The sequence below is a fragment of the Dasypus novemcinctus genome, chromosome 10 (genome assembly GCF_030445035.2).
Source record: "Dasypus novemcinctus isolate mDasNov1 chromosome 10, mDasNov1.1.hap2, whole genome shotgun sequence".
NCBI lineage: Eukaryota > Metazoa > Chordata > Mammalia > Cingulata > Dasypodidae > Dasypus > Dasypus novemcinctus.
The window spans coordinates 70,991,437-71,001,127 of NC_080682.1; the positions used below are offsets into that span (position 1 = coordinate 70,991,437).

At 36.7% G+C, this 9,691-nt stretch overlaps 1 long non-coding RNA gene across 1 annotated transcript in view; it reads right to left on the reverse strand.

The window, feature by feature from the left end:
- Positions 1-9,287, reverse strand: part of LOC131280296 (uncharacterized) — a 28,257-nt gene extending 18,970 nt beyond the window's left edge. Inside the window, exon 1 of the long non-coding RNA XR_009187802.1 lies at positions 9,223-9,287. This is a non-coding gene — a long non-coding RNA (uncharacterized lncRNA). The remainder of the gene's footprint in view (positions 1-9,222) is intronic.
- Positions 9,288-9,691: the final 404 nt, after the last annotated feature.

A 9,691-nucleotide genomic window follows, 5' to 3' on the forward strand; every position in this document is an offset into this window, starting at 1 on the left:
ATGGAAAAATACTTTAACAGATATCTCCCCAAAGAAGATATACAAATAGCCATAAAGCAAATGAAAAGATGCTCAACATCCTCAGGCAACAGAGAAATACAAATCAAAAGCACAATGAAATATCATTTTACAACCATTAGAATGACTACTATTTAAAAAATGGAAAATTACAAACGTTAAAGAGGCTGTGGAGAAACAAAGACACTCATTCATTGCTGGTGGCAATGTAAAATGTTGCAGCTGCTGTGAAGGACAGTTTGGCAGTTCCTCAGAAAGTTAAGTATAGAACTACCATATGGCCCGGCAATTCCACAATAGATATACTCAAAAGAATTGAAAGCAGGAACTGGAACAGATATTTGCGCATCAATGTTCATAGCAGCATTATTCATAATTGCAAAAGATAGAAGCAACCCAAGCATCCAGCAACTGATAAATGGATAAATAAAATGTGGTATATACACATAATGGAATATTATTCAGTTGTTAAAAGGAATGGAGTTTCTGATACATATGACAACATGGATCAACCTTGAAGACATAATGTTGAATTAAATAAGTGAGATGCAAAAGGACAAATATTGTATGATCTCTCTGATATGAAATATTTAGCATAAGAAAACTCATAGAGTCAGAATCTAAAATATATTTCTCTATAGGAAATAGAGAGTTAAGGCTTAAAATGTGGAAAGCTTCTAATTGGGATGATGGAAAAGTTTTGGTAAAGGTTGGGGGTGATAGTAGCACAGCACTGTGGATGTAATTAACAGCACTGAATAATATATTTGAAAGTTGTTAAAAGGGGAAATGTCAGGTTATATATATATTACTAGAATGTTTTTTAAAACTCCATGAACTGCACCATGCAAACAATGAACCCCATGTTAAACCATGGGCTACAGTTAATCACACAATTATGAAAATGTGCTTTCATCATTATAGCAAATGTTTTGCACCAATACAAGGTCTTAATAATAGGGTGGTATATGGGAATCCTGTATATTTGCAGGATTGTTCTGCAAAACCACAAGTTCTCTAATAAAGAAAAAAGAAAAAAGGAAGTGCTTCAAAAGGTAAAAGAAAAAAACAAAAAAACAGAGACCAAGTATGAATGCAGAGTTTGTGGGAGTAAACAGAGCAGCATTTGATAAAGAACATGGAACTGAGTTGCTAAAAAAGCAGACAAATCCTGTTGTAAGTACATGGTATACCTTCAGTTATTATCTACAAATAAACCCTGGTAATAAGGTTTGGGGTCCCTCTTGGTTGCATGTTGATGATAAATTCTCTGTGGAACTGACTCTGACCCATTAAGCAAGCTTGCTCCTGCCATCATGGTTGTTAATTTGACAGGACACTGTCACATTAACTAGAACAAACATGTTTTCGCCCAGTCGGCCATCCGGAACCGACATGGCTGTTACTCTAACAACTAGATATTGATTGGACTCACTCACCCCTTCTGACCCTCCACTGGCAGGTGGAAACTGAGTTCGGGCTGATTGAGGATTTGCCTCTTTGGCACACATGGCCAGCACGTTAAGGATAGCCACAAATTTTAAACCATTTAGCTCCTTGTCATGTTTATCCTTTGGACTCTGTCTGGTTTTTCTTTGGTCAGTGGGGAATAGGCTCTAAATAAATCATTGTTTTCATTCATTTCATAGATCTGCACATTAATCTCGGAGGACTGTTGTTTTCAGCATTTACAACTTCAGGAAAACAAAACATCAAAGAGATTCTGTAAGAAGTCCTAAAGAGACTCAGAAAATAAAAGTCCCTAAAATTTTAAAAGGGAGAATGGAATCAGGCTCTCTTTTTAATCTGTGGAATGGAGAGACATCTCCTTAGTTTTCCAAGTGATAAACACATTTGCCTGGAAATAACATTAAATTGTATATAAATCAAACTCACTGGGAACAAAACTGATATTTAACAACCAAACCCCCACCCCTGCTTTTTTTTGGAGGTACCAGGGCCAGGGATTGAACCCTGGACCTTGTATGTGGGAACCCAGCACTCAACCACTGAGCTACACTGACTTCCTTAACCTAAGTTTTATTAATTGGTTCTTTTTTAACCTGCTTATCCCCTTTTCCTCTTGCCACTAATGTAACTAACATTTAGCAGAGTTGTTTTTCCCACAATAACTGGTTTACTATGGATATCATTTAACATGTGAAATTGCTGGGCTCTCATTTAGATACTCTATGTCAACCTGAGCTTCTATTTTGCCCTACTCTGTGTATTAAATTCCATATTAATCATGGAATCTCATGGTTGGAAGGGATCTCAAAGAACATTGATTAGATTGTTCATCAGAATCTTTTATCTGCTCTGGAATGTTCCAGGGAAGTAGGCATCTGGTCTTTGCTTGAACATCTCTAGTGATGGCAAACTCATAAAATTATTACCACTTCTAAGGAATTCTGTTTTTAAAATTATTGTTTTATTTAGCTAAAATATGTTGGCATAAAGCTTTCATTCATTGTAATTTTTCCTTTGGCCATATAGTATACTTCAGATCTCTTTTCTGCATGGAATATTTGAAAACAGTGATAGCATTCTTCTGTCTCCTCTAAGCTAAAGGTCTCAGTTCCTTTCAACTGTTTCTTTTAGAGTGGTTGAAAGCTGCCTGTTTTATATTTTTATTGGAGCATGTACATTTGTTTATGTATTACCTATGGCTGTTCCATGCTACAATGGCCTGAAATGGAAAGTATTTAATTATCTAGTCCTTTATTTTTAAAAAGTTTGCCTGCCCCTGACCTATACCTTGGCATGTCAGCATCCTTCATCATATTTATTCTTTCCCAGATGCCTTTCAGGTTTTACTATCTTTCTGAGACTGTGACTCCTAAAATTGGAGAGGCCTGTGTCACTTGCTCTTGATACACTCTATTAACTGGAGAGCATTTCCAACAGTGTTTAAAAAATCTTCCATCATACAGCACAAAGAAATCCTTAGTTAAACCATTGAGGTTAGCTTGATTTCTAGTGGATAATTTTAAATTTTTAATAGTTTTTCTCGAAGTCCTTTTTTTTTTTTAAAAAAAAGCCATTGCTATTTTAAATTGCACTTTTATTGATTATTGCATAGCATAGTTCTAGGCATTGTACGAAATGAAAATAAGACAATCTTCTCCCAAAAGAATTCACATCTGGTTGTATAGTGGAAACGTTTTTAAATCAACGTATTTGTTTCTTTTCTACCTCCCTTCACTAGAATATATGTTCCACATGGGCAGTAGGTTTTGCCTGCTTTGTTCTCTAGTGTTTTCCCAGTGGCAAACAGCAGGTGTTCAATAAATATTTGTTAAATGGTGGAAATATTTAGAGAGGAAGACAAAATATAATCAAGTATTAAATTATATGATGATGACTGTATGAAAAGTAGGCACTCTGCTTAGCACTAGATCACCATTGTCTAGACATAGAGCTGAATAGAAACTTTGTCATGTAATCAAACTTCCATCCTAAAAGTAGAAATCCCTTTTATAGAGTTCAGGTTAACACTTCTCACAGCTTCAGAATCCTCTAGTTCATTTACTAAAACAGAAATTCAATAAGTCAATACTGACTTATTGAATCAGAATCAGAATCTCTGGCCACTTATCAGTTGTGTACCCTCTTGGCCTCAATTTGTCTGATCTTTAAAATAGAGATGATAGTACTACCTTATATATTTCTTAGAATTAAATTTGCTAATATATGTATAGCATTTTAACATAGTACTTTGTACATGGAGAGCTTTCAATAAATGTTGGCTATTACTGCTATCTTCCTGGTAAGATGAGACCATTACTCCCCTGTGATATTGCAAGTGTGATAACTTTAAATTTATGTTCCCATCTTCTCTTGCAGTTGGTGAACTTCTTAAGGCAGGAACCACATCTGATTTATTTCTAGCTCCAACTACAAAGAGTCACCAGGGAGAGATCAGTCATATAATCCAATACTCAAGTAAGTTATCAGCCTCTCCAGTAATTTGCATATGGCCAGTTCCCCTCTTTGGGCTTCAAAATCAGGCCAACCTGAACAGCACCCTACTCTGTGGGCAGCTATTTATTTAAAAAGCCACCACCACACCAGCTTGACTCTAGATAATTGCTTTAAATCTAATGTCTCTACCCCTGCCCCTGCCCCTGCCTTTGTCCTTATGCTAAATCTATCTCCCTATCCTATCCCTGATCCTCCAGTTTATTCATACAGTTTTAGTTCTGCACTCACCTTTTGAACTGGGTTTGAGCTTGCTCTCTGACTTTCCCTACTTCTGACCTTTGTGAGTAATCCACCCTGCCTGCCTCAGCTGCCATTCCTAGAGTTGCACCCTGTCAGGCTGCTGGCCAGCACTCCAGCCATGCCTGCCCTATCACTCAAGAGAAGAGCAAAGCAAGGCAATTAGAAAGACGCCGTGCTAAAAATGCAGACTGCTTATCGGTCTGATCTGGCTGCACCATGTCATGTTGCTTTTAACTGTTCTGAAATACAGAGTATATCAGATATTTAGGTTAAGAGTAACTCATCATTAATATTGTATTACATTATTGGTGATGAAGTATTGATAAGGCTGGTTCAACAAGACATGGGGTTAAACAGGTAAACCCCAGAACATTTCACCAGTGTTAGCAATCTAAGTCAAAAGGGATGATGATGCTATCAGGTCTTAGCAAACCACAGGTGCTGAGTTTGACCTCCTTTGTCTTTGTGGTGGTGGCCCAACACCCAATCAATCTTAGAAAGGCAGTGTGACACTTTGCACAGAAGAAGCTGGCGCAATTCAGCTGAGTGAGTGGGTTGATGGAAAATGACTCTGGCGTTGCTGAGTTCAAATGGAATTAAGGATTCATGAGAGTGCTTCACAAGCAGGCAGGCAGGCACAGAGCTGCAGATGAATACTGAATGAGTCACAAGGGACACCAGGTTGAGCTTCGAATCCCAAATAAGCAAAGAACTGCTTTTTGATGATGCCCAACTATAAATATCATCACCTCAGAAAACCAAGTTCTCCTTTTACAGCATCAGGAATCAGCAAAGAAGATGATGAAATCAAATGTGTATTTTATAGAACAACATAATGCTTTGCATAAATAACACTGTTATTCTGAAACCATTCTTGAAACAATTATGAAGGAGCATAATTTTTCTTAAAAATATTATATTAATTTTCCTAAAAATTGTGGATAGAATTCAAACAAATTCCATTTCTCTGGGCTACTTACCAGGCTATATAAAGAATAACATATTCTCCAGTCCTAATCTGGGTCTAATTATGGAATTACTGATGTTTATAAGTATCACATTGTCATTTTAAAAAATGACTGTATATTTCACCTTTGCTTGCAATGCTTATCCCTCTAACCCCTTACACTCTTTCAAATTTCATTCTTTCAAACTGAGGACAGAAAGCAGGAAAACAGCAATTGGTGTTTTTGATAGAATTTTGTCAACAGCACTGGAAAGAATGTGTCTGAAATCCTCGGGTTTTAAATCTTTCTCTCTGCAGCACTTGTCATGGGCAGCTCTTGCAGGATCCATCACTGTGGGACTTAACAATCAATGATAGAACTTGCTCACAACCGAGGAAGGCAGTAAATGCTGTATCCTCCTGCTCTGCCCAATCCTGCAAACGGACAGTGGGCTCTATTCTCAGCAAAGCAGTGCTAACATAATTTTCCAAAATATAGGAAGCTGAAATCTTGCTTATAATCCAATACTGTTTGGCATTCATCGTATGTCAGGGAGGGAGTAACATGACTTAACACTGGAGCTATGTGTAGAAATGCTTTCAGTGCATACATCGACACATGCATACATTATTAAGCTGTTACAATACTGTATTCACACCACCTCAGCTTTCAATATAATGTGTCAAATAAAGGGAAATAAACGAGACCTAATTTAGGGGAAATAAATTATGTATGTAGAAGCCTGGATCAACATGGCTGTACTCAACTGTAATGTTCACAAGCTGATTAAACCAAAGCAGGTCTGAGCTTTGGATTACGTGACCAGAATTCTATTAAAGTAGACCCTGTACCTACTGCAAAGAACCCATCCGCTTTCTCTGATCTCTTCCAATTTCTGACTGTTCTCTCTGTAGTTATTTGTTGGCTTAAGGGAAAGAAGCAAAGCTGCTGATTATTTTTTGTTCCTATCTTTAAAAATATCTACTAAAAGATTCCTGGACCTTGCCAAGCAAATGCACATAAAATATTATCTATTTGATTAATCACAGCAATATCAGAGAACATTCATCTTTTACTAAAAAGAATCTTTGGCTTTCTAGAATTTTCTGGGTGTTTTCATTATTTTCTTCCATTTTTACGATATTGTAAAGGAAGGCAATGTTGTAGAAACCTAACACTTCTCTTTTCCCCATGTAATTTACACCCTTCAATACTTTAAAATTATACTGTAGGATGGTCATCTGGGAATTTGATTATATAAATAAAACATAGTCTGCTTTTAACCCTCAGTGTGTATATATATATATATATATATATATATATAAATAAATCCTTTTTTTAGAAGAGCATATATAAAAACATTTTAAAAAACCAAGCCTATAAAGAAAAAAAACTGCAGATGATATGGAGTTGGGCAGAAGCAGTGGGGGTAGTGCAAAGCTGCTGGGTTCCATTTATAATTTGAAAGTAGACCTGACAGGATTTGCCATAGATTAGACATGTAGTGTGGGAGAAAGAGGAGTTAAAGACTGCAGTGTTTGTGGCTTGAGCAAGTGGAAGGATGGAGTTGGCACTTACAGCAAAGAGGAAGATTGTAGGAGGAACAAGAGAAGCATATTTAAGCAGGTAGGAGTACTCAGGAGTTTGTTTTTTTACAAGGTAAGTTTGCAATGCCTTTTAAACGTCCAGGAAGAGATGCCAAGCAGACAATTTTCTAAGAGACTGGAATTCAGGAATGACTTCTGGGATGGAGATATATATTAATATTTTGGAATGGTCAGGGTAGAGATTGTTTTAAAACCATGGGAATGTATGAGATCACCCAGGGAGTGAATGTAAATGGAGAAGAAAAGAAGAGACCCAAATACCAAGTCCTGGGGCCACTCTAAGACTGAGAGATTGAGATGATGATGAGAAACTAGCAAAGAGATTGAAGAGGAGTCATCAATGAGGTAGGAAGAGAACCAAGAGAAAGCAAGTCCCAGAAGCCAAGGAAAGAAAGTATTCCAAGAGTGAATGAAAGACTATATCAAATGCTGCTGATAGATCAAATGTGGTAAGAACTTGAGTCAACTCTCAATCAATCCCCAACAAATTTCTGGAATCTGTGTCTAATTGTGTTCATTTAAGACCCTGTGTCAACCAGAGTCACCATATTATCATCATGGTTTCTGTGAATTAGTGTGCCCTGGAGTTACAGTGTACAAAGCTTGAGAAGACGTACACAACAGCCTGGGTCAACTATAAAGAGCCACCAGAGCCTTTCTACTTGCCCCCTTGAATCAGCATTAGGAAGGTGATTGGATAATAGTCAGCAGAGTCTGTTTCAAAGGCACACAGCATCACCTCCACTCCCAGCCACTGTTCACACAGACAATCTTGGCATTTGTCATGCAAAATACAAAGAATGACCTGTTTACCCTGTTATTTTTCTATAAGGCAAGTGGGCTTTAAAACCAGGAAATTTGTTTATAATACCATTTTTATATTACCATTACTTTATTTATTATTAACTGCTTACATTTATTGAGTGCTTAACACATACTAGGCATTATTTTAATCATATTGCATATAAAATTTTGTTAAATCCTCATGACACTGATTTTCAGATGAGAATATGCAGACTTAAGTGAAGTGGGTTTTCAAAGGTTACACAGCAAGTAACAGGCAGAATCTGTTTTCAAAAGTCTTCATCTAGGGCTCTCATACAATGAATAATGATAAATGTTCACATCTCCTGAATTTCCTTTTCCTTGAACAACACATCTACTATTAACTGTTACCAACTGCTTCTCTTTGTCCCTCCCAACAGAGTTTGGTCATCTGGAACCAAAACAGAATCTTTCTTATGCTTGAAATCTAAGCAAGAGCTGACTTTGCCATCCCTTTTTCAGACTGTTAGCCATTGCTGAAACAACAGGTTCCCATGATCAGACAGCCAAAGAGGGTCCAGGAGCCCTTTGAGTGGCAGCCTTCCATTCCTGTGGGACTGGAAAACTGTCCTTAATAAGGTTATTAGCTAGTATTTCTGAAATCACATCACCACATGATTGCCAACCTCTGTATTATTACGCTAAAAGTCAGATACCAGACCTCCAATGACTGGGCAGTGTTGGAACTTTGCCATCATCTTTGTTATAACAAGTATTGATTTGGTAAGAAATATTATAATTCTTTTTGTTTAAGTGACTGGTGGCTGAGATGGCTGCTTTAAAAAAAATAATAAATCCATAAAGTAGAAATGTCAAGCCATTTGTTAGAGAATGGAGGGAATCAATCAAATTCTTTAGTAGAAAGAACTTAAGGAGGTCTGTGCTGTTAAAAAACAACCCATTTAAACCCCTCTTCCCCCAAACCAAAGAACACATGCATAGAATTTGAGGCTACACACATGTGTAGGTTATTTTTTTTCCTTGTTCACTGAAAAACTACTGGAAAATCTTACTTCATGGAGAATACAGCAAAATGACACCAAATAGTCATGCTAAATGAATACCAGAATACTTTTATACTCTCCTTGTACTGTTTTCCTTATTTTTTACAACTTTTCATTCCCTGTGACAACATTGACCACTTCAGGTCAATCAGTGACATGTTAGGAAAGAAAAGAAATAACTGATTCATTCTCAGCCACCTATTTCTTACCTTCCTTTGGAAGGAGTCTCAGTGGATGAAGCCTGTGGTCTCTAACTGTGATCTATTGGCTTTCTGTGCAGAACCACTAGCCCCCACAGGGAAGAAGCCTAGAGTTCCTACTAAGTTAACCAAACAGTCTACCTGAATGAGCTGCCTAACGAGTTAAACCTGGGCTCTGATGCCCTCTTTCCTTTCTCAATGGCATAAAATAACAAAAACACGTTGTTTGGAATCAGATATACCAGCTGCAATTCTCATTCTATATTCTCATTCCTAAACCATTTTAGGATATCATTTACACTCTTTCAGCTTTAGGGTTTATCACCTGGTCAAGCATAATAAATATACTTATAACAAGAAAAATGTTTCTATGTATATTAAGTGCATACATGCTTACCCATTTATTCTGGGCATCAGTGAAGCTTGAACAGGAGAATCTTTTGTCATTTTCTTTAAAATTATGCTCCTGCTCTGGAAAATAAAGTTATTAAACTGCTCTTTTAAAAATATTGTGGTAATGTTTATTTGTATGACTGTATCTACGTATATTTATATCACAAACTATCCCATTTTTACTACCATTACAATTTGTGTACAATTTGATGGTATTAATTACATTCACAGTGTTGTGCTACCATCACCACTGCTCATTAACAAAATATTTTCATCATCCCAAATGGAAATGCTGTATGCTTTAAGCAATAAATATGCATTCTCCTTCCCTTTCACCCCTGTCCCCAGTAACCTCTAATCAACTTTCCATCTTTGTGAATTTGTTTATTCTAAATATCTCATATAAGTGAAATCATAAACCATTTGTCCTTTTGTGTCTGTCTTAACTCACTTGACATGTTTTTAATGTTGAT